At 40.9% G+C, this 26,661-nt stretch overlaps 1 protein-coding gene across 1 annotated transcript in view; it reads left to right on the top strand.

Annotated features, from left to right (window-relative positions):
* Positions 1-9,647: 9,647 nt before the first annotated feature.
* LOC127687712 (myoferlin-like) overlaps positions 9,648-26,661 on the top strand; it is a 315,382-nt gene continuing 298,368 nt past the window's right edge. The window contains exon 1 of the mRNA XM_052186633.1: positions 9,648-9,734. The gene's annotated coding sequence lies outside the window, so the exon portion shown is untranslated. The remainder of the gene's footprint in view (positions 9,735-26,661) is intronic.

Raw genomic sequence — 26,661 nt, 5'->3', positions numbered from 1 at the left:
CAGACCTTTGTAAATTTAATAATAGGGTTACTGCTACTTATTGAAACTAGTCAAGAGTTCTCTGTCCCTCCTGTCAGATGAGGATGTAGCTGAGTACATATTATTTCTAAATAATATATGGGTGCACCATTTCCTGTTACCAACTACTGGGAAGCCATGTTCAAGTGTGCCTACTACAGGAAATTTCACTTCACTGTTACATGACTCACTGTGCCTTTCCCAGGACCACATCTTCATTTCTGGTTTACAGTGAGATGGAAAGCCAGCTTCCTTTGTCCTCTCTCTCATTTCTCTAAGCTCCCCATTCTCACTCTCAAGCACACACCTCCTCCATCTTGCAGACATAAATATGGGTGAACTATCTAGGGACTAATTGAAAGCCCTGAGAGCAGTGGGTGCTGTGACATCACTGGTGACATCACAGGGGATGACCAGAGCTCTCCAGGATTCACTAGACTGTTCAGACAAGGGATTGTGTATGTCATGGGGAACAGGCTTTGCCTTCCTGTTAATGCTCTTCCTCTACCGAACAGAAGCTGAGGTGCCCATCCCGGGAGACTCTCCTGGGACACAAATGTTGATCACCTCCCTTTCAAAAGCCAGAGGTCTCAGCCACTGAGATTTGTCAGTGTCAGAACAATGGGAAAGTGCTGTGCTTTATTTCCAAATGTGTTAGCTGTGGAGACCTGGGTCAGGATGGAGAGAAGAACCAGCCCATCAAGTTGGTAGCAGAAGACTTGAGATGTCCACTTTCTTCCTAGGCTTTGGCCGCATGAACTTGTTAGAAGGCAGTTCCAGCGTCACCTTTAGCATGTGGAGATTCAGGATGGGAGGGACCTTCTCAGGACGGTCTTGCTTGGAGATGATGCCTGTGGACAGGGATCAGGAAAACAAGATGACTCAGATCTGACACTGTGACTGAGTGATGAAAACAAAGGGTATAGTGCATTCTTTGTATTCCATGCTCTGTCAGTCAGGCTGTGAGAGACCCACCTACACAGACACTCCCCAACAGTTGTGTGTCCAAATTTGTCAACAAATGTCCAAATTCTCCATTTCCTAAACAGCTCTCATCTGTCCCTCAACCACTTCCAACCTATTCTATTACTGATTTAACCATAGTATGCCACACCCGACTGCCTCCAAGTGTGGTCTAAATGCCTCAAATCTAACAACACCCCACTACTCTATACAGATCAAATCCCAGCAACTACATGGTGGCTCACAACCATCTAAAATGAGATCTGACGACTTCTGAAATTTCTTAAGACATCTACAGGATATTTACATACAATAAATAAATAAATAAATCTTTTAAAAAAGAAAACTTAAAGGATGGTCTTATTGCGAAGAATTCAATTATTGTCCAAGAATGTTTTAGATATCTTAGAGGTTTGTCCCCACACGAAATTAAGTACTGTCCTTGAAGTATCTGCCAAAAAATTAAGATGAAAATGTGAGGGGACTTGTATTAAATCTGATGATTGCTTTTAGCTTATTGTCCTCATGTTATGTTAAGTTTACATATTCTTGAACATGGGAGATCTTTCAGATTTATTTATTTATTTATTTATTTATTTATTTATTTTCATTTTTATTACGTTCATTTTTTCAGACCAGTTCTTAGCTCTCTCCTGGCACACCATCCAAGAATGACCCATCCCATTCCTCTTACCTCCTGTCTCCAATACCATGTCTCAATCCTCCAACACAGCTCAAAGTACTAGAAAAAGGTCATCAATATAATCATTAAAAAAAATTCTTCTCCACCTTAAAAAGATGCTGGCCATAAATATACAAGAAGTCTATAAATCTCCAAACAATTTAGGCAAAAAAATAAAATTTTCTTGTCATACTATATTCAAAACACGAAATGTGAGAGCCGATCCTGTGCCACAGTTCTCCATACCCAAATACTGCAGTGAGAGAGCGGGTATCCCAGGAGTGCTGACAAGCCTCTGAGTAGAGGTAAGAATACCACTTCTGCTCAAAGGGACCCCGACAGAGCACTCAGTTGGAAAGAACTGAGCAGCTGCCTGGGCCATGATCCTTTTATTCTCTGCCTGCACCCAGAGCTGATCCCCTGCCTCGGTGCTCCACATTCAAATTCTGTGTGGAGAGAGTTGATCTCCCAGAAATTCCATCACACCTGTAAGCTCCACTTCTGCTCAAATCCCCGGACCATGAGTGAGCCACACAGAGCCATCAGAACCCAGGAAGCAAGGGACAGCTGGGGACAGAATCCTTCTGGATTCTGTCTGCACCTTGGAGGTAGCTGATTATGTGCCAATTATTTCCATACAAAAATTTCTCCTGGAGAGAACTGTTCTCTCAGGAGTACTGACACACAGACTCACAGGAGAGACAAGCCTCAATCAGAGACAGATCAGCTAAGATCAGAGATAACCAGAGAACAGGACACAAGGGCAGAGATCATAAGCAACAGAACCCATGGCAAATTGGTATCATCAACATCTAGTTCTCCCACCAGAGCAAGCCCTGGATGCCCCAACACACAAAAAAAGGAAGCCTCTGATTTAAAATCATATCTCATGATGACAGACGATAGGGGACTTTAAGAAGAGCATAAATAACTCTATTAAAGAAATACAGAACACAGGAAAACATCCAGTACCCCTTAATGAGGGCACACAAAAATCCCTTAATGGTTTTCAGAAAAAGGCAAATAAAAAGGGGAAGGAATTGAACAAAACCTTCCGGGATCTAAAATTGGAAATAGATACAATAAAGAATTCATAAAGGGAGACAACCCTGGAGATAGAATACCTAGGAAAGTGATCGGTAGTCATAGATGCAAACATCAATAAAATGCAAGAAAGAGAAGAAAGAATCTCAGGTGTAGAAGATGCTGTAGAAAATACTGACTGAAAAGTCAAAGAAAATGTAAATGCAAAAATTTCTTAACCTAAAATATCCAGGAGATCCTGGACAAAATGAGAAGGCCAAATCTAAGGTAATAGGTAGAGATAAGAGCAAAAATTCCCAACCTAAAGGGCCAGTAAATATCTTCAACAAAATTACAGAGGAAAACTCCCCTAACCTTAAGAAAGAGATACCCATGAATATACCAGACGACTAAAGAACTCCAAATAGAGTGGAGTAGAAAAGAAATTTCTGTTTTCACATAATCTATGCACCAAATGCACAATTTAAAGAAAGAATATTTAAAGCAGTAAGGGAAAATGGTCAAGTAACATATAAAGGCAGGTCTATCAGAATTTCACCAGACTTCATATCAGAAAATATGAAAGCCAGAAGATCATGGGCAGGTGTCATAAAGACCCTAAGAGACCACAAATGCCAGCCCAGGCTACTATACCCAGCAAAACTCAATGTTAACATAAATGGAGAAACAACGTATTCCATGACAAAAACAAATGTACACAATATACTTCCACAAATTCAGCCCTAAAATGTATAATAAATGGAAAATGCCAACACAAGGAGGGAAACTCCACCCTAGAAAAAGCAATAAAGTAGTCTTTCAAAAAGCCCAAATAAGATAACCATGCAAACATAAAAATAACAGGAAGCAGAAATCACTATTCCTTAATGACTATTAATATCAATGGCCGATAAAAAGACAGACTAATGGACTGGATATGCAAACATTTTGCTGCATACTGGAAACATACCTCAATGACAAAGACAGACACTACCTTAGAGTAAAAGGTTGAGCCCAGTGCCCTTTGACTTTATAGTGTGCACATTGATCTTTTTCCAAGTGTGGTTTATCTCTTGTGGGTCTCCTTGTCCCCTGCGATTTTCTGTCTCCCAGGTCCCCTGACTGCCAAATCCTGTCTCTTTTATCTCTGTCTACAACCGCAGCCAGTATTCTAGTCAAAGTCTTTTCTTGCTTTGTCTTTTCGCCTCGCCCTCTTTTCTCTTTCTCGTTTCTCTTCCTCTGTCTCCCTCTTGTGGTACACTTTCTCAGCCTCTCTAACCACATCCCTTACAGTACAATCTTGCAATCCCTCAAACCGCTGCAATTTCTTTCTGATGTTAGGAGCTGACTGCCCAATAAAGGCAATAATCACAGAGGCTCGCTGCCCTACAGACATGGGGTCACAAGAGGTGTAACTTCTGTAAGCCTCCATGAGCCTCTCCAGAAAGACTGAAGGGGTTCAGTCAGCACCTGCGTGACCTCTCTCACCTTATCCAGATTTGGGGGCCTTTGTGCGGCACCCCTGAGACCCGCCTCTAGAGCCTGACGGTAATTGGACAGCTGTTCCCTACCTTGTGCCATGTTATAGTCCCATTGAGGACGCATCAAGGGGAATCCTTCATCTATCCCAGCCGGAGTCTGAATAGGACATCCGGCATTGTCCCGGGCATTCTTCTAGAGCTTCGAGGAGAATTCTTTCTTTCTCCTCGGTGGTGAACAAGGTTAGTAAACGTTGTTGGCAGTCATCCCAGGTAGGCTGATGCAAAAACATCAGGGACTCTATTAGACCTGTAAGCCCTGCAGGGTTTTCTGAAAAGGGAGGGGGATTAACTTTCCAGTTATAAAAATCAGAGGAAGAGAAAGGCCAGTACTGAAAAAGTTGTCAACCATCCTGGTCATCTGGATTTGGAGGTGGTCCAACAACCCTAAGGGGAAGCGCCACACCCAGGGACACTAGAGTGGAGTCGGCCAGTCCTTTGGAGGTGGCTCCCAATCGACTCCTGGTCCGTGCAGCAGGACCCCATCCTCCGGCCCCAGGGACTGGAGCTAGAAGGGGGGCCAGCGGATCTGAGGTTTGGGGTGCTGGTAGTGGGCCTGCAAGAAAGTGGGGGTGGGGGAGTAGGCCACTCAGGGGGTTCTTCTATTTCAGGGTAGATCTTAGGAACAGGTGCTAGTGGAGTGCTGCTCTTGCCCCCCTCCTTAGGCTTCAGTTTCATTTTCTTATCTGCAGCATCTCCTCTGGCAGCCAGGATCCTGGAGCCGGAACAACGGGGTGAGAGGAATGGTTGGGCCCACTGAGGTGGGGATCGCACCAAGTCCTCCCATACCGTGATGTACGGCTGTTGGTCTGGATGTGATCCCGGTCCTTTGTGAAAAACAAGGGTCTTCACGGCCCTAATGGTAGGCAAACCAAAAGTTCCTATGTGCGGCCATCCTACCCCAAAATCAGGCCATTCCGAGGCACAAAAGGTCAGCCACTGCTTTTTCTTAATTTCTACTGATAAATTCAGTCCTCTTGCCCTAATTTTCATCCAATGATCCTCAGTCAAAGACAAAGGGGTTGTCACTGTCTGCCCCATGACAAAAACAAAAAACAAAAGGTACAAGAACAAAACACAAAAAATAAACACTAGCATGTCCCAGCACACTCATCAGTGTCTGGACTTAAACAGCCAAACGCAACTTCTAACAGTGTGGGATTCTGCTTCCACTCCCTTCTTCGTAGAAGAAGCACTCTGTCTCCTTCGTTCCTGAAAACCACGGTCAGGTCCCCCTGACTGTCCCTCACCCTTGGAGAGTCCTCCAAGGTTGCAGCCTCCAGGACTCTAGGATGTCTCCCTCTGCAGCAACTGGGTCCTTACGGGCCCGCAGCGGCAGCTGCAAACAAACTGCGGAGTGGAATTCTGCTTCCACTCCTATCTGTTAACAAACTGAAACCAAAACACATACACAGAGGTGCTGCACTCAGACACTCAGGACATTTAGAACAAAAACATTGCCAGCACACACACACACACACACACACACAAACAAGCATACCTACAAGGGGGTCTTCGAGGTTCCTGGGTGCCACCTATATCCCTGTACGGGCCACCAAATGTAGGACCTCCTTTTTAGGGAGTCCCCCACTCCGTTCTTGGGATAGCATACACCCAAGGAAACATGAGAGACCAACTTGATGGAAACACACGAGGCAGTTTATTATCAGAGCTCTGGGTGACATGTATCTCACACAGGAGACAGAGGAGTCGACCCTGAGGCTCAAAAGTTAGGGGTTTATATAAGAAAAGTCAAGGGGTTTTGGAGCGGTTACACAAGATTTGCTGATCCAAATATTGACGGGGGATTCTGGCGCTCGGAGGGGGTTTTTTGGCATACATACAGCTCGGGCCATCAGCAATGTAAGAGGGCGATTTATTTTGTTAGCAGGAGGTCACTTCGACGTTAGTAAACTGCATCCAAGAGACAGGAGACAGGAGACTCCAGTCCAGATGGTGTATGACCCATAGGAGTTTTCCCAGGCACGCCCCTTATCTTTTATGGCTGGTCTGTTTGTGGAATGACTCAATCACAACCTTGCTTCAAGCTTGTCCGGCGTGCCCGGGCTCCAAGTCTGCCTGCTGCCTCAACTATGGATTCTGAGAAATCCTAGCTCCTGTAAATGTCTACCATTTATCTGTATTATTTTTCAATTAAAACCTTCACTATTTCAAGTTCTACTTAATTTTTTCACAAATATTTTCAGTAAATGTTTCTACTACCTTTTTCAATTAGTTTAGAAATGTTTTATATGTCTAATATTTTATCTGTATTATCTTTTCTGATATCTTAAATTATAATACATTTCCTGTATATTACTTCAATTGTATTAGAAATATTTTCCATCAAAATCTTCAATTTTATTAAAATTGTTTCTAGGTTCTTGGACAATGTTCTAGGTATATTTTCTATGTTTACTGTTTTACTATTATTATTTTCCAACTAATTCTTCAATTTTAGCACATATCTATATATATTTCTTCAATATTACTTGAATATTAGTTAAGAGAAACTTTAATTTTATCAGAATATATTTCTATTTATTTGTTTAATTATTTAGAGATGTTTTTCTGTACACAATATTATCTGAATAATTTCCCATGAAAAATCTTTAATTTAAAACTACTTTTCTATACACTGCTTCAATTTTATCAGAAACATTTTCCATGAAAATCATCAATTTAATAAGAAAATGTTTGTAAGTGCTTCATTTAGTAAAGATGATTTATCTTTTACCATTATTATTTTCCAACAGATTCTTCAATTTTAACACTTATTTTTCAATTTTTTCCAAAAATTGAGTGTGCCTACACATTTAGTTTTCTTTGTCAACTTTTTATGTGTATTTGTTTTCAATGCCAAATCTTAATTTTAAATAAATTTTCTGTATATTTCTTCAATTTTATAAGAAGTATTTTCCATGAAAGCCAAAATTAGATTAGAATTTTTTAACATGGTTTGTCAGTCAGTTTTGATGTATTATCTATGTGTACACTTTCATGTGTATTATTTTACATCAAATTCTTCAATTTTAATACACATATTTATATATTTCTTCAAATTCAGTGAAATTGTCACATTGGCATCACTGTCAGTCACTCAGAGACTGCTGGCCCTGCCCCTGATGTCACGCCAACCCCGCCCCTCGCCCATGTATCTCAGCCCCGGGCGGGAACCATGTTGGATTCCCTGACTGTCACCCAGCAACCGCTGGCCGCGCCCCCTGATGTAACCTGAGCCTTGCCCCTGGTCCATGACCATGCACCTCAGCCCCTGGCGGGCGCCATGTTGGCGTCCCTGTCTGTCACCTGGCAACCGCTGGCACCACCCCTGACGTCACTGCAGCGCCCGCCCTGCAGTGCAAACCCTCTCTGTGCTCCTCCAGGCGGGGACAGTGGATGGGCAAGGCGCAAGCTTCCCGCTCTGCTCTGGAAAATTTGCAGGGGGACAGAGTGCAAACTCTCTCTGTGCTCCTCCAGGAAGGGACAGTGGCTGGGAAAGGCACAGACTTCTCGCTCTGGAAAGTTTACAGTGGGGCGGAGTGCAAACCCTCTCTGTGCTCCTCCAGGCGGGGACAGTGGCCTCCTGGCATGACCCTCCTGCGGGAACAGAAGCCGAGCCTGGCCGCCATGGATCGCTGGGCTGTGCGCCGGGTCCTGGCTTCTGGCTGTGAGCTGGTGAAACAGGAAGGGAATTCACAGGCCAGTAAACTGAATCCTGTTCCTTAAAGACACAGGCTGGGCTGAGAAAAGACAAAGACCTGGTAGAGTTTACAGAGTTCTGGGCTGGCGCTTTCCCAAGGAACATTAATGATCAAGTTGCAGCTGGCTGGGGTCAAAGGCTGTGGGATGGGCGGGGCTAGGTCCCAGGGTAACTTGATTTTTTGTTTGTTTGTTTGTTTGTTTGTTTTTTAATTTTGTTAATTTCTGTAGTAGTTTTTTTAATTGCTTTACTTTAGATGCTTAGTGTTTCAATTACTGTGCAGTAAAGGGACTTTTCCCCAATCTCTTTGGTATTTTGCATGCTTTTACATTAACTCTGGCTATATATTTATAATAACTCTGGCTATTCTTACACAGGCACCTTCTTTAGTTTAGGACATTTTCATTTAGGATTTTATTGGAAATGTTTTCTAGATATTTATGCTGATTGATCTTCTTCACTCTCGCCCTCACCTTCTCCTTCTGAGGTTTTCCTTGTGGGTGTGCAGCTTGAATGCTTCTCTGTGTTCTGCTCTGAGTTCTGCTGTTGTGTGCTGTGAGGGGACCTCAGGGAAATGCTGAAATCAAGACATGGTGAGTACACAATATCTGCCCACAATGGGGAGGAACATGTGGCTGAGCTGTATGCACTGGGGTGGTGGATCCTCTATGGGGTTGGATCAGAAGCATCAGCCATATGTGACTTCCTGTGAGGTTTCTAGTGGTGCTATTTACTTCATAGTTCAGGCCATGATCTCTGACTAATTTCAGTATTATGGCTGATTGTAATTCTGTCCAAACCATCTGGACCAGTTGCTTTTTTGTAGCAGCATGGGTGGTTTCTGTGACTATGCATCACCTGTGTCCAAACCTTTTTGTCTTTTATAATATACATTAAGAAGGCAAGGGTAGGACTGGAGAGATGTCTCAAAGGTTAACAACTCTGGTTGTTCTTACACAGGCCATTAGTTTAATTCTTAGCAACCACATGGTGGCTCATAACTATATGGAATGGGGTCTGGTGCACTCTTCTGGCCTGCAGGAATACATGCAGGGAGAACATTGTATAAGTAATGAATTAATGCCTTAAAAAATAGAAGACAGATATGAATCTAATAGTTCTGTTTTCATACATTACTCGTTCTTTTGTTTACAATGTTTTTTGGCTGTAGCTTTTTTTATATTTATTTAATATGTTTAGTGTTGTGATTATTACGTAGCAAAGGGATTTTTTCCCCATTGTTTGGTATTTTTGATGTTTCTTGTACATTAACAGGCACCTTTTTTGCTTTAGAACAAATTTCCATTCATTATTTCATTATTTCCCTGGTAGAGGGAACGGCAGTAAAAAGATAGTATTTGACTTTGTCCTCCTGTGAAAAGTCACTGTGCACAAACAGAGCACACAGTTTGTGCGTCTCAAATTTCTGAAATGTCTCAACAATATCCGTGAGCATCCACAACTCTGCACAGCACAGTCTCTGGATTGTGAACTCAGTACTCACCGGCTCAAGCTCACCCGTGCCATGTAGACATCCCCAACATCTGGTGTGTTTGTCCTCACAATGGCCGCCCCCCCTTGAACTTTAACCTGTGATGTCGCTGCTGCCTCCCCTGTCTCACTCTACAGTGCACACAGTGACCTGCTTCTCGTGTCCTGTTCTGCAGGCAAAAGCCACGCTGCACCTGCGAATCCGTTTCCTGTGGCTGCAAAGGCGAGTTCGCTGCAGGACGCCAACATGGACGCCGACCTCGACAGCATCTTGTGCTGGTTCTGGACAGCAGAGGGTTCTTTAAACACAAAAACAGTAAGTCAATAACAATAATAATAGAAAAGGCTTTTCAGAAAGGTTTTAGAAATCTTGGTTCAGTTGTTCATAAACAAAATAAAGAAGGTAGTCACCTGAAAATGCTCAAAGATAAGAAATTAAGAATCTTATTTCCATTAGGCTGTCCAAATAGGCCAGAAATAGAGTAAACCAATTTTTAGGAAGAATCATCAAGATGTCTAAAAACAACTATTTGTTATTATTAAAAAGGAAAATTGAAAATGTTGCTTACCTGATGTGGGGAGAAAAAATTATCAAGTTAGGCATGGTAGCACACGCCTGTGATTCTGGCACTTAGAAGGCTGAAGGGAATTGTGAGTTCTAGGCTATCCTGGCTACATATTGAGACTAAGGCTCTAGAAAAGAAGGTAAAGTAGAGGGAGGAAGGAGGAGGAATAGGGGATTTATTGAAAAATTCTTATTAGATTAACATCTCAAGGACAAATTGGTCACTGTCTCCATTCATATGATGTTCTTGTTGGATGGAGTGTTCAAATGACAGCCCTCAGCCCTCTGAGGAAGAGGCAGAGGAACACATGTCATCCTCATCTCCATGGTAACACTGAGGGGCAGGGACTGTTCTCAGCCTCAGCCTACAGTGTGGACATTGAGGCTCACAGGGGCCAAGGTAGCTTGCCCACAAGCACTTGATGATTACAGGCCCAGCCAGGCTCACATACTGTGAGGTAACCCCACATTGCACATTGCTTTGGTCAAATGCATCTGACTTTCATGTTATGACAAGCTAAGTGGAGGAGAGACTCTTGTTTAGTGACCATGTCATAACTGAGAGCTGCAGCCGAGATCTGAGGACAAAATGTCCCCTTCTTTAATGTAAAAATTTCAAGACATTGGGGATCCCCAGGTCATATACTGCAAGAGATTCCAGGGCCTGAGGGACCCTTGAGAGTATAGATTTAGCCCCAGTTTAATGGCTTTGGTAGAGTCTATTGGCTCTAGAACTGGGTGACTGAGCTATACCAGCATCACCTGTGGTGTCTATGAATGTGGGCGTCCCTGCCCTTTGCTGCCCCCTTCAAAGCATGGGCATAGATAAGGACACACAAAGAGTCCCAGCTTCCTTGTGGGATCCTTGGGCCCAGATCTGTGATTGCATATACTGAAGGGCATTGAAAACCGAAGGGAAGGATAAGGATTCTAGACCTATCTGATGAGGCAGAAAACATTCAAACCTGTGTTTATGATTGACTAACTCTAATATCTTTCTAATTACCTGGAATGGTTACTTCCTGTAAGATATTATGCTATGATCTTTCCCTCAAACAATAAGGCTTAGGCTTCAGAGAGTGTATGCCATTACATCGTTTATGAATAAAAGGAATGAACAGATCAATGTTCGTAGTACATTCCCAACCTGAGGCCTCTCTAGGATGTCCATGGAAAGGTACACATTCATATTTGTACTTATACTTTATATTGGCAAAAACATTTCCCACAATGTAGGTAACATTTAAGCTTTAGTCATGAAGCTGTGCTCTGAGAAACAAAATCTGTCATATACTAGGTGATCAATGCACATTTCAATTTAATTAATTGATAGATCTTTAGATACTGCCCTTTATACTTAAGCCACTTTAAACGCCATAAAATTACCGTATATATGGTAAGATATAGCTAACTATATTACATAAAATAATTACAGTCATATAACTAGTCTGTTCCTTTTTGTCAATGATGTCAATTGTAGTCATTAGAAAATCCTTTGACTTTTCAGCTAACCTTAATTTTATGACATCAGAATGCATGGTCCGACTGAATCAGGGTTTCTAGAGTGACCAGAGTGCTAGTGGCATAAGACTTGCAGGTGTAGTAATTGTGTGTCCACTCCTGGCCTCTAGCTAAGGTTTCCTGAATTGAGTTTGGGCAGATGAGGGTGGGAAGTTCCCACTCAATCCTCAAGTACAGTGAAGTCTGAGGCCACTGGACAGTTTTTGAGGTCTAAAGTCTTCTACCTCTTCACTTAATATTATTTATTAAAGCTATAACTTTATAGGCAGAAGACATAACCTCTTGTTTTACACAGGGACCGGCTTACCAAAAATGATGTAGTTGGGACAATGTAACTGTACATCCTGCCCATCACATTTCTTCAAGCAAGCACCTGGTCCAAGTATTTTGAGCTGATTCAGCCTTGATAGTGAAGTTATTCAGAGGTCACGGCCTGATCTAGCAAGGGAGGAACACCGCAAGGGACCTCACAGGTGCAAACATCTGGCTACAACTGGCCGATGCTTCCAGGGAGCTCTAGGGAGAACCAACCACCACTGCTCCCACTGCTCATATGTCTGTTCCTTCTTACTATGGGCAGTGACACTGTGGTCAACATACCTCAAAATGGAGCTTACTTGAGGTTCCCTTACAGCACCTCAGTTTTATTAGGATTATTTTCCTTGTAAATCTCCAATTTTATCAAAATCTTCTAATTTCCTCTTTATTCATTTAGAAATATTTTTAAGTCTATCCTTTCAGAGGTTTTCCTTTGTAAATCTGCAATTTTCACACTTTTTTCTATGTATTTCTTTATTTTTACCAGGAATATACTTAAAGAAAAATTTCCCTTTCATCCCAATTTTTTCTATGTCCTTGGTCATTTAATAAAAATAAAATTGTCTAAGTTTTTTTTAACATTATTTTATTTTTTTTTAACATTATATAGCTGACTTCTAGAGTGGAGTTCATTTCACCATAAATGATAGCAACCTTTGCTGAAGATGTCATAACTTGTTTATCATATATCGTAGCCTTTGTCATGTATGTCTGCATGGTTTCTGGGATCACATTCACAAAAGCTAAACAGATCTCATGCCTTTGCATTTCTTCTCTTAAATCTGAGAGAAACTGAATTCTCTGGTCATTATCTGAGATGACCAGTCCTATCCAAGTCCACCTAAAATGAAGTAGCATTGAGACCATTCCATGTGTGTCCTTGGTGGTTACCTGATGGACATAGGGTAACTCAACTGGTCATGGTCACTCAGGTTAGGATTAAATGGTCCAAAGCAAACCTAAAGTATATAGAAGAGAGGATAAAACATCCACATGAGGAATATGATATTTATGATATTTGAAATCATATATATAAGTAACACTACTCAGTTTCCAGAAATCCTATTAAAGATAGTAAGATTATAGCAGAGATATCATGTAATATTCTTATTCAATTCTAGATTATTTCTAACACGTCTGAATGTCCTAGAGAAAAATGTTGCCTGTTTGCCCAGAATATCTATGACCTGGTTATTTATTTGTTATAGCTAAATAAATAATTATTAATGTGTAATTATTATATATATTATCATGTGGTGATGTGTGTGTGTGTGTGTCTGTGTGTGTCTGTGTGTGTCTGTGTGTGTCTGTGTGTGTGCCTGTGTCTGTGTCTGTGTCTTTGTGTATGTATCATGTAGCAATGTACCCATAAGGCATGCTGTCCAGGTTTTTCCTCTAAGGAAATGTAAATAGCATTTAAAAGTAGTTAACTCATTCAGTGCCACACATTCTTACCTTTGGGCTCCTGGAATTAATCACTAGTTTTAAGGTTGTTTTCCATGATGGTTCTGTAAGGCCTACATCACAAATACCCTCTCCACAGTTATAATTAATAAAAGACACACTTTGTTTGATTTGCATAGAATGTATAAAGTCAAGAACACTCAATGTATCTTCACACTGGCCAAAAACGATGGAGAATATCAAAGTCATGTTGGGTAAAAGATAAGGATTTTTGTTGATCTCATCAGTAGCAAAAAATATTACAAGAAAATTCTACCACAAGGACAAGCAGAACTTACCCCCACTCCACCGCTGTGCTTCAGGGTTCTGCCTGGGCCCCTGTTCTGCTGAGTTGCTGCTTTCCCTTAACCATCTGCCCCACCCCCTCCTGCTCTGTCTGCCTTCCAGCAGTCCCCAGCCACTGCTGCCAGCAGCCTGGTCAGGAATTCTCTCACACTGCCTGAGCAGAGTTGCTAGGAGACTAGGAGAACACTCCTGTGACACCAGCTCTCACCCCACCCTGTTCGCTTGCACTGGTTCTACCAGAGCTGCCACCCAGTGCCAGGTCTGCAGGCCACTGTCAGCTCCCTGGGAATTGGGCCTGCATGCACGCCTGCCCACTCAGCCCATGGCACGGGCCTAAACCAACCTGGGCACACTCTGTCCCTGGCCAGTACTCAGCTTAGCCAAGGGGCTTCACAGCTGCAGCCACCACTGTCAGCACTGATATGTTAACATCCTGGTCCACATCAACTCTAAGGTAAGTGTACACTAGTCAAAACTTAGCCATTTATCTCTTTGTGTTTGTCTCTTCACGTGTTTTTCTCTGCTGATACATAGCCACAAGGCCAGATTTCTAAACATTATAAAGGTTAAAGATCATTGCCTTCATATCAAATGAGATACAAGAAGAAAGCAGGAGTGGTCCCTGGTTCTGGAAAGACTCAGGGAAACAGTATTTGGCAAAACCAGAAAGGGGAACTGGGAAGGGGTGGGAGGGAGGACAGGGGAAGAGAAGGGGGCTTACGGGACTTTCGGGGAGTGGGGGGGGGCTAGAAAAGGGGAAATCATTTGAAATGTAAATAAATTATATCGAATAAAAAAATAACAATAAAAAAAAGATCACTGCCTTATGCAGGTTTAGCCTTGTTTTTACTACTGTCATTAAGTTATACTGTGCTATCTCTTTGCTAGATACATTCTCAAACAATTCAAACAAACAAACATACACAGGATGTTTAACTCAGATATGCTCAGTAGATACTGATCTCAATCTTGCCAGAAATCTGCTAAATGTTTACACTTATGAAAGACAGAAATTGCCATAGCCTAACAGTTATCTGTCAAGGTCTCCAAGAAGATAATGGTCACAGTGACAAGACTTCCTGGATTATGGTATGATAACCACTGAGAAATGCCACTCCATTGCCTTGCCCACTGCCAGAGCTGTACAGTGGACAAACAAGACACCCTGAGAGTCAAATGTCTCATTGCCAAGTCAAGGTGCATCATTTCTCATATCAGAGAGATCAACTCCACAAGAAAAAAAGGCAAAGCTTTCATCTTCTGGGTCTGACAGCCAAACTGACTCCACCCAAGTTATGATGGATACTGCAATTGCCTAGAAACCAACCTCTGTCATCTGTATTCATACTTGATTCCTAAATTACAATTTATTCTTCCCAGATTTCTAACTACACTGACAGCTGAGGTAACTGTAACTTGATAGCTAGAAAACAGACCTAGCTTCTTACACTAAGGTAATCCACCACTATATTTGTTCATTAATAAGTTTGTTACCTAGCTAAGACTGCCAGATTTCTTACAGGCTTCAAGATAAAGAATACACAAGTTCAGATGTAAGCTTTCACAGATGTAACCTTCTGCTACTTCCTTAGCTAAACTGTTTCCAGTGACTAAATTTCTTCTTCTTGCTATGCCATTCTCCTAAAATTAATCAGTATAGTTCTTATAAATTAGCATCACCCTAATGAAATATTCCACTATACAATCCAACTAATCACAAGATCAAATATAGGTTTCCTTTGATTGCCCTTAAGATAAACTTAAAGTGTTTCTTGTGTGGAATCTACACGATAAGCTACCATGCTCAAATATAAGTTTCCCTTGGTAGTCTTTTAACTGTGTGCAGCAGAATGTTCCCCAGATTAACTTAAATATTCATACAAGAAGCCTGTGATTGGACAGGGAAAAGGGAGGTGGAGCTAATGGTTTCAGAGACAGGGACAGGAAGAGAGGAGGAGAGGAAAGAAGGAAGATGGAGGAAGAGAAAGACAATCCAGATTCCGCATGGCTTTAAATAGCCACAGGTAGCTATGGATTAAGGGACAGATAATTACAGGGAAATGTGTCTTATCTAGTTTGGCAATTTATAGCAATATCAAATGGCTCTGAGTAAATTGTATGGGCATTTTGTGGGGTGAGAATTTACTGACATAAATCTGACATATAAATTACAAGCCTTTAGAGTTTTTACCGGGTTACTCTAGAGATCATACCGGGTTACTGGGATTTGGGACTGCTGACCACAGGGGTGGAGGGCTGGGAATGTAAGCAGAATCTGAGCAAGAGAAACATGATGCATAGAGCTGGCCATGGAGGCCGTGGGTCACTGGGGCCTGAGGGTATCTGGGTATAATGTGAGATGGTGCCATTTTTTATTATTTCCCACTACAACTATGGACTTAAGGCTTTTTCCCATTTTGCTAAATGTAATATATTTAGTCTCCAATACAGAATGAAAAAGCCCTTCTTGCTCCTTCTGCTCCACAAAATGTTTTTGTGTTCTCTAAGCTCATCTTAAAGACTGTACATGTTAACAAATTTATTTCTTTTGTAAACTTATAAACTACAGGAAGCCCACTTAGTCCTAACCTCTCATGAACCAAATAGACTCCATGCAGATGAATATACTTGCCAATCAATACCCTAATTTCTCACTTGCTACTTATACCAGAGGGTGGGATTGCTTTCCTGTGCCTTGAGAGTAGGTCTCCCCTCACCATAACCACTAAGACCTAAAGGTTTTAATGCTTCACCTAAGAAATAGTTTTCTTCCCAAACTTCCCTAACTTTATCCTCCACTTATGTGTTTGTGTGTGTGTGTGTGTGTCTGTGTGTGTGTGTGTGTGTGTGTTTGTGTGTGTGTGTGTTTCAGCATCCTGTCATGTGCAGGCATTTACTATAGCCAGAACAGCTCCAAAGAAGCTCCAATCTCCTTTCACAGACACTTCTACTACTGGACATGCTCCTTTCTATCTATTCACAAATGGTTGTACAGACCTTGGACAACAAGACAACAGCCAACTCTGCTAAAGCTGGAACAACATTCCCATACGCATTTTCTTAGGTTTGCCAAAGACATATCACGCCAAAGTCAATAGGAAATAGCTAAAGATCTAAATGATCCTATTACTGCTTCACCATCACCTCTTTCTAATTTTTATTTTTTAATTAATGCCAAAATGGGAAATTGTTGGCATTTTATCTAGACTCTGCCCCGCAGTTACCTGGCAACATCCAGGTATGCCTGAATTACTATACAAGGGGATGCTTGTCCCCTTCTCTCTATTGCTCCAGTTTCTTCTCCTCTTGTTTCTACTCCCTTACAGTCTTTCCCCTTTCTCCACAATCTCCTTCCCCCTCTCTTTCCATGTGCTCATGGCTGTCTTGTCCTCCTCCTTCCTCTTCTTCTTCCTCTTCTTCTTCTTGCTCCTCCTCCTCCCCTCCTTCTCCTTCTCCTTCTCCTCCTCCTCCTTCTTCTTCTCCTTCTACATCTCCTTCTTCCTTCTTCTTCCTCCTCCTCTTCCTTCTTCTTCTTTCTTCTTCTCTCCCTTTCTCTCAACTCCCTACTCTGTGCCAAAAATAAACTCTATTCTATACTATACCATCAGTGTGGCTGGTACCTCAGGAGAAAAGGGGTGCCCCACTCAGCATGGACCTGCAGAGACACGCCCCTCCCCATATCATACTGTACCTTCACCAAACATATTGTTTCTTCCTTATCTTTTTATTAAACACAACACCTTCCCCTTGAGGTACCAGCCATGTGATGGGTATAGTGTAGATAGATTAGAATAGAGTTTATTAAGGACACGGCAAAGAAGATGAGAAGGGAGTAAAGAGAGAGAAAAAGAGACAGGCAGACAGACAGACAAGACAAGAGGAGAAGCTGACCAGGAACAAGTGGCGTGAGAGGAAGGAGGGAAATGGGGAGAGAAAGAAGGGTCAGGGACAGAAAAGAGTCAGAGAGAATAAGAGAGCAATGAGGAGGCAAACAGCCCCTTTTATACTAAGCCAGGCCTACCTAGCTATTGCCAGGTAAATGCTAGGTAGAGCCTAGGAGGAATGCTAACAACTAGGCCTTATGCATCAGCTCCAGGAATAGACCATAAAACCCAGAAACAAGTTCATAAAACCCCTTCCCAAAGAACAGTCTAAGGATAATCACAAAAATGGGGAAATATCTTGTTTCAGGATGGGACTTTTGTGTTGGGCAGCATTATCTCATCCTATGATTAAATGTTCATGACATAGGAATGCAGAACTCTGACCACCTGTGACCCACTCCCCAGAACCCACCAATGAAATTTTAGATTTCCAAACCATCAAGAATTCCCCCAGTTTCCTAGCAAAAGACTAGTGTGCCTTTGTCTGGCATCACCATTTTGGAGAATGCTTGACCCTCACATGCTGGTTGTGTCTTCAGAATAAATGTTCTTTGTCTTTGTATAGTATCTGAGTCTGGGGTCTTCCTTCAGTAATTTTTGAACCCTTACACTAGTATACAAAGAAGGGGTACTTCTAACATCAATATGGCCGGATCCTAATAGCATATACTTTCATCTGTCTTTCAGCCAAAATATAGCATTATTCTGCATGGTGGGAACTAATAAAAGCTACAATTGATTCTACTTATGATCCACTGGTCCTTACACACACCACCAACATGGCAGAGTGCAATATTAGATACTTCATAAACAAACTTCTCTCTAATTCTTTGTTTTTTCCCCCAAGAATGTTTTTAGTATTTTTTAATATATATATATATTACTGTACTTTAAAGTGTTACTTTCAAAAATCTTTTTTTTTCTTTTTATTTCTCTTCCTCTCCTTATAACTGAACACTAACTCTTTCTTAGTTCTCTTCTCCATTTTCATTATTGAATCTTACTTTTTTTACTCTCACTGCTCCTCCAACCCTCATTTTCATGTGACATATGTGTGCTTGTGGGAGATCACATATCTATGTGTTAGCAGTAGCCTGTAGATGCCAGAAGAAGACTCAGATCCCCTAGAAATGCAGTTGGTGGTGGTTGTGAACATGCATGTGGATGCTGGAGGAACCAAACTCAGATCCTCCACAAGAACAGTACATGGTCTTAACTGTTGAATTATTTCTCCAGCCCCAACTGCCCTCTCATTTAATTTTTTTCGTTGAAGCTTTGTAAATTTTTAAGTTCATACTTAATTCTACAGTTTTGCCACTTTTCTCTGGTTATAGGTGGTATTGTAGTTGTTTTTATTATATGCGTATGTCTCGTGTATTTTGGTAGTATACAAAGTCCCCAGTCCTTAGTAGGCACCCAGATCTTAGCACAACTGACTTCATGAATGAAGAAACGTTCAGGCCTGAAAACTCTGCACCTAGAGAGTACCAACTGCCAAAACAAAAATGAAGACATAATTTAGAAAAGTCTGTAGTTCTGGGGTAGACTTTAAACTAACTTTGCTGTTGGATTCTTGGAGTTTCTGATTTTTGCAGATCTGTTTTGTCAACCCAGAACATGATTTTTGTGTTTGAAAGCTCACCCCAAGAAATTCTCAGGGCTACACAGGGATCCTGAACACCCTGTGTAGTCTCTATCTGGCTAATAAAGATTTTCTATTAACTTAAACCTATGACTTCTCAGGTGGATACCGCACAATACCAGTGGTGCTGTTACAGCATTCCTTTTCTCCTAATTAGTAGTATGTGTTGAGCCCTCAAGGGAAATTGACTCACAAAGAAGATCCACTTAGGAAACCAGATATTCATGGAACATAAATGCAAATTCTGACATAGCAACAAAAGAAATGGCAAAAGCAGGGCCACAGGATTCCTCCCCAAGTTTATACCCCTTCAATGACTAATTCAAAGACACTGAACTGCTTAATGTGCCAGAGGGGAAAAATTAAGTGTTGAGTTTTTGTCTGTCACTGTCTATTGTAATGCTAAGTGCAGGCCTCTAAGACATCTACACATAGCCCCTGGGATCCTGCCTCCAAGCTAATTCTCATTGGCAGATAAAGCACCTGACAGTCTGGGATAAGGAGATGGAGATGGAGAGAGAGCACCAGGAGGAGAGAAGAGGTAGGAAAAAGACACCATGGAATAGAAGGGGAGGAGAAAAGAGAGCCACCATGCATTAGCTGAGCTATAAAAAACATGGCCATGTGGAGCTAAGAGCAGCCCAGATGAAACATAGTAATAGCTTGGGTTATGATTAGGAAGGTAAATTCTAACAGCAGTTAGAGTAGGCAGTTGCCCTGATATTGTGCTCCCTAAGGCACATTAAAAATATATATATAAAGGCTGTGTATGTGTTTGTGTGTGTGCGTGTGTGTCTGTGTGCATGTGTGTGTGCATGTGTGTGTGTGTGTGTGTGTGTGTGTGTGTGTATGTGTGTCTTTCTTCCTGGAACTCAATAACCGCAAAAGGGTTAGAAACCCCAGGCTGGGATATTTAATATTACTACAAAGGGCACTTTTAAAATCTGATCAGAGACCTGCAAGAGGATTCGAACAGATGAAAGAAGTAGAAAAAAATGTACAAAAATAAAAGCTCAATAAACCAAATAAAAATATCCAGTGATTCTCAATTTTGCTAATGCTGTGATCCTTTAATACAGTTACTCATGTTGTAGCAACCCCCAGTCTTATAATTATTTTTGTTGTTACTTCATAACTCTAAGTTTGCCATTGTTATAAACTAGAATGTAGTATGTTGGATATCTGAAATGTGACTCCTGTGAAATGATTGCTTTATCACAAAGGACTCATGGCCCACAGGATGAGAACCACTAATATTAAACCATCACTTATATAGTTGACCAGGTAGATGAAGGAATATTGGTGGTTTGAAGACAAGATTATTATGTGGGTAGGAAAAGGGGGTGTAGCACTGTCATACCTAACCACATTTAAGCCATCTGAGGCATAAGACCAAACCTATAAATTTCCAGTGCAGAATGGAGAACCAATAAACAGACTGTAAAGGGATTTAAAACTGATTTCAAATTTCAATGACATTTATAAGAAAAGGTTTTAAATAACAAGAAAGAAATGAACATCCAAGTACAAGAGGAATCTAGAACCCAAAATAGACATTCTATGTTATTTTTAAAATGTCAAACAAAATAACAAAGTATACAGAAACCTGAAAGTGAGGAGCCAAGTAACTCACAAAGGCATAATAGCAAACCTCTCATCAGAAAACCCAAAGGCTGGGAGAGCATGAACCAAAGTATTGCAAGACCTTAAACTAACTGCCAACTAATATAGCTTGTCCAGAAAAGTTAGCTTTAAAATTAAGGAACAAATGAAGACATTTGTGATAGGTATAAAGTAAAGGAATCTGTAACCTCTAATCCAGAATTGCTAGACATTTAAAGGAATGTTGTACACAGAACAGAAAGATACATAAGCCTGTGAACTCAGGACCAAATGCATGTCAATAGAAGAATAGATGGAATTAGGAAACCAACAAATATTATTCATTAATATAAACTAGAAAATTTCTAAGATAAAGAAGAAACAAGCACACACTTTCCAATAACAATACTAAATCTGAATGATCTTATCTAATGAGTACCATCTAATGAGATTAAAAACTAAGATCCAACTGTGAGCAATTTCCAAGTAATTCACCACATTGGCAATGACATTCACAAACTGAAAGAAAAAAATGGAAGTTTATATCGTAAGAGCTTTGAATCGCAAAACTTACTCCAAGCACAAATTAGGTTGGATAAAGAAATTACTAAGTACATATTAATAAAGGGAAAAGTTAGTCAAGGACATATAATAATTATAAACATATTTACCAAGTGTATTTATGCCTCATTTCATAAAAAAGCAGCAACACTACACCACTGGACACAATGGGATAGACAGGAGCAAATACAGTAGCAGTGGGTGACTTTAGAACTCCAACTCATTGCCTGATTGACAATCCAGACTAGAAAATAAACAAAAAATCTTGATAATATGGTCAAATTAATTTAATAGATTACTGCAGAAAATTTTATCCAAAAGTTGCAGAATATGTTTTCTTCTTCACAACCTTTGGGACATCCTTTTAAATAGCACATCTTTTCAACTTCAAATTAAGTCTTAACAAATATAAAATGTACCAGCATTCAAAAAATCAGAGAACGTTCACAATCTGTGAGGGTGGATAACTTTAATCCCAGAAGTTCAGTGTCAAAGGCAGAGGCAGTCAGATTTCTGTGACATTGAGGACAGGTTAACTATTAGCAAATTCCAGACCAGCCAGAGCTATGTAGAGAGACCCTGTTGTAAAAATAAATAAATAACTGTGAATAAAAAGAAGTAAGTGGAAAATTTAAAGAGGTCTTAACTAAATAACATAATGATCAAGAACAAGTCAAATACAAAAATCACAAAATTACTAAAGAAAGAATAAAAGCTATCTTCCTCCTCTCTTGTTCTCTTGCTCTCTCTCTGCTCCTCTTCCCCCTTCCCATCCCCTTCCCACATGCTCATGGCCAGCCTCTACTCCTCTACTTCTCTATTCTCTCTTGCTTTTTCTGCTTCTACTACACTCTTGACTCCCCCCATCATGCCCTAAAAAATTCTATTCTATACTTAGAAAAAGAAAGAATAAAAATCAGAGTAAATTTGTGAAATAAAAGAATAATATGAAGAATTGTTGAAAACAGTTGTTTTTAAAAGATAAATGAGAAACTCTTAACAAAATTAGTTATGAAGAGAGAGAAAGAAACCCAAGTTAATGGAATTAGAGATGAAAGAGGGATATTACAATAGGTAACACTGAAATTATGAGTCATTATTTATGTACTGGTAAAATTGTATTTATTCTAAGAATGCAAGGATTGTGCAAAGAGAAAAAAAATGATAAATGTAAAAATGCATATAAACAGAATCAAGAACCAAAAAAAATCAACATTGTTTCAATAGATGCATAAAGGCATTTGAAAATGACCATCCTTTCATGAGTCAAACACTGAAAAAACTAGAAAGAGAAGGAACAAACCTCAACATAGTAAAGTCTGTGCATGACAGGTCAGCAGGCAACACTATACTGAATAAGGAAAAGCTAACATATTTCTTTTGAAATCAGGACCAATCCCATTACTTGGGAAGTAGAACAGGTGGATCTCTCTGAGTTCAAGGCCAGTCTTGTCCATGTAGTGAGTTCCAGAACAGTCAGAGTGACATAATAGAAAGACTGTCTGAAAAATAAAAGAAAAAAATCAGGAACAAGACAAGTGTGTACATTTGTTTGTTTGTTTTTAAATTCCAACAGTCATGTTCAACATAATGCATGAAATTCTAGACACAGCAATGAAACAATAGAAATAATAAAAGGGATATAGATAACTTGTTTTTATTTGCAAATGATACGATTCTACAAAAAGAGACCTGAAAGACTATGCTAAAAAAAAATGGTTAGACCCAAAAAAAGCTCTGAACAACTGTCAATAACTCTTCAGGGGTTGAGTGTTGACTGGTTTATTCTCTTGAAAGTCGTGTGCAGACAGCCACAGAGATTCAATCCTGCTGAGATTCAAGAATGTTGCAATTCGATTTATACAGAAGAAGAAGTTTCTCTCTGGTCCTCCTGGACCTCCCTGCTATTCCAATCTTTCTGTCATCTCTTCTAGGAAGCTTCTTTACATTGGGCAGTAGAAGTGATACAAGATATCCTTTTTGGGCTAAGTACTCCTGTAACACTTACTCTCTGGACTTTTAGCTGAGTTTCTGTGTTGACCACGACCCACTATACAAAGAAACATCTCCAAAGACTACTGGGAGCTGCTCTAATGTATAGATATAGATATGAATTTAGAGCGCTATTTACTACTATTCTGATTTAGTAGAATATTAGTAGCAGATTCACTACTGGGACATGGAACCTCTGCAATCCTGGGTTCTTGGTCAGAATTACAGTAGTGAGCCTGCATTTCATGCTGGGGGATCAGACCTTAAAACCAACCAGAAAGCAATTATTCTGGATAATGTTTTAATTTCTATAAATATTGTTAGATCTGTTTGAGACTGGAGTTGAACCACTGGGAGCATTTGGAATCTTTCAGGTCTCCTTTTGAAATGTTTAAGATTAGAACAGTGTCCTATCTGGTTCTAATTTTATACCACTACTGCAACAGAACCAGTCAGAATAATTGATACCATGTTCTTATAGATGCATAGCTGAGATTGGAGGGTACCTGCTGAATTTATAGGACTTTGTTTTCTGCAATCAATTAGGCCAGGAAAATGTGGATAATGAAAAAAATGGAAACAGTTTATCAAGGAAGAAAAAAGATATTCAAGTGGAAATAGAATATGAAGAACAAAAGATACTCCAAATGCCCATGCCACATGTGTTGTGGCCTCTTATAGGTTATTTTCACGTCACCCAGATCCCTCCATATTTATGTATCATGAGATTTTCTTGTTTCCTGTCAGTTATATTTACCTCAGATTAAGAGGAATTTCTGTTCCTTTTCTGCTCACTGTCTTCTTGCATATGTTAGTTCTGACACCTTAGTTTCCACATCCTTATTTTTCTGCTGTAAGTTCCTGTTCCTTACCAGCATGGTCCTGATGTCTTCCTCAGATGCTGAAGGGTTTTTTGATCAGTCTTTTATAGCTTCTTCCCTGCTGATAAGAGGTAGAATTTCTGCCAATGAGGGCCCATAGTGCACGTGCAAGGAACCATGGTTCCAGCCACATGGGTAACAGAGGATGGCCTGGTTGGTCATCCATGAGAGGAGAGGCCCTTGGACCTGTGAAGGGAAGGCTCATTGTCCCAGGGTAAGGGAATACCATGCCAGGGAAGCAGGAGTGAGTGGGTTAGTGAGCATGGGGAGGGAGAATGGCATAGAGGGTTTTCAGAGGGGAAACAAGGAAAGGGGACAACATTTGAAATGTAAATAAAGAAAATATCTAATAAAAAATAATTTCTTTGAAAAAACCACAACATTACCTCTCATAGTGGCCTTGAATGGATAAAGGTCAATTCACAAGTATCTTAATCACTGCTGTTGCTTTGATCAAACACTCTATCAGGAGAACAGGTTTATTCCAGCTCATGGTTCTCCTAGCCAGGGAATGGTGCCGCCCACAGTGGGTGGGTCTTCCCACACCAGTTAAGATAACCAAGGCCTTCCCTTACAGCCACACCCCGAGGCACCTCCCCCTTGTTAGGATTCTGTCTAAGCTCCACCCCACAGTTACCTGTCAACAGCCAGCTATACCCCTCTCCACTGTTACCTGGCAATAGTCAGGAAGGTCTGGCACACTATAAAAGGTCTGCTTGCCCCTCCCCCTCTCTTATTCCTTGAGTAAATATATAAAATATTTTCCTCGTCTCTCAGATTATAGTATAATTTGAGAACATCACATGCTAAACTATGATATTTATTCAGGAAACAGAAGCCATGGCTTTGGTTGCATCACACTTAGAAGATGCACGTGGAAGGAAGGACCACCCAGAGACCGACATGCCTCCAGACATGACCCAAGAACAGACATGGGCCTGGGAAATGGTGAATTTTGAGACCCTGAGTCATCCTTTCTGCCAGCAGTCCTGGTGCTGTGGGACTGTGAACCCAAGCATAGCCACGCTGCTGAATGTAGCTGCATTTGGAGAAGCGAGGGGACAGAAATACTGTAGAGAGCCACATGGAGAGGAGCCAATGGCTGAGAGCTCAGAGAGATTTTGGGGCCCTCAAGAAGTAGGAGCCACTTCCAGGAGAAGGTTCAATGGGCTCTGAACCAGGCAGAAGAGGACAGCTCCAACAGTGGTGGAGACATGCTTGTTCCAGATGAATTCTGGAGCGAATGGGGCTCCCAGAAACGACTAAAACAGAGCCTTACAGAGAGAGGAACCTGTAAAGGAAAGACACCCAAGCATTGTACAGAACATACACCTAGAATCCTTCAATATATTCACTGGGAGGATACAGAGCAAAACTGAGCAAGAGACTTATGCTGCTTCTGTGGACTTCTCAGCTGGGACTGTGCCCCACATGCCCAGGAGCTTTGGAGTCTCTTTATTTTGTCTTTATTACAGTACAATTGATATGTGAAGGAATTTTTACTTAAATCTATGTAGAGTCATTGGATTCTGATGTAAAGTGTAAAGAATTAAAATTGTTCCTCTCTACTACCTGTGCAATTGTATATCAGGGGCAGAGTCAGGATTCAAATCTGGAGTAGGAAGTGATCACTAATCAATTCAGGGGAATTTCCCTGTGGGTGGAGCTTCATTAGTGGTGGGGTGTGGACCTTAACAGGATTGGTAGGGACTAAAGAGCGGCCCAGCCACTAGGATTTTCTATATTGTTTTCCAAAAGAGGGCAGAGTAGAATCCTGGGTACATGTTGGGGGACATGGGCTGTAAGTGATCTTCAGGTAACAATTACAAAATAGGAACAATCTGATATTAGATCTTCTGAGTTGACCACCAAGTGATGACAGGATATCAGTTCCAGGGAAGAACAAAACATTTCCCTTTAGACACCCTCATTTCAGGTGTTACCGTGTAAGGTTGACTGCAGGATCCAACAAATCGGGCTCATGGTTGGTGCCTGAGGAACAGCCAAAGGCCTCTACGGTTTATAATTAAATAAGGATTTCCAGAGCCAGGCATGCTTGTGCACACCTTTAATCCTAGCACACTGGAAGCAGGGAGGTCCCTGAGTTAAAGTTCATCTGTTCTATTTAATAATGCTGGGACAAGCAAGGACTGCAAAGGGCGACCTTGTCTCAAAATATGATTATTTTGTGTGTGTGTGTAAGTGTGTGTTGGGTAGAGCGATTTTCCAATAAGTCTTTCAGATATCATCCTAAGTGAGGTAACCCAATCACAAAAGAATACACATGGAATGCAATCGCTGATAAGTAGATATTAATTAGCCCAGAAGCCCTGAATACCCAGGGCACAAATTGCATAACAAATGACTCCCATGAAGAAGTAAGGAGAGGGTCCTGATCCTGGAAATGATTGATCTAGCATGGGAAGGGAATATAAGACAGAGAAAAAGGAGGGAGGTGATTGGAGAAAGGATGGAGAGAAGAAGGTTTATGGAACATATGGGGAGGGGGGAATCCGGAAAAGGGGAAA

This window comes from Apodemus sylvaticus, chromosome 6, assembly GCF_947179515.1.
Source record: "Apodemus sylvaticus chromosome 6, mApoSyl1.1, whole genome shotgun sequence".
NCBI classification, from domain to species: domain Eukaryota; kingdom Metazoa; phylum Chordata; class Mammalia; order Rodentia; family Muridae; genus Apodemus; species Apodemus sylvaticus.
Note: the sequence above shows the minus strand (reverse complement) of the source record. Positions and strands in the feature narration are given on the sequence as shown.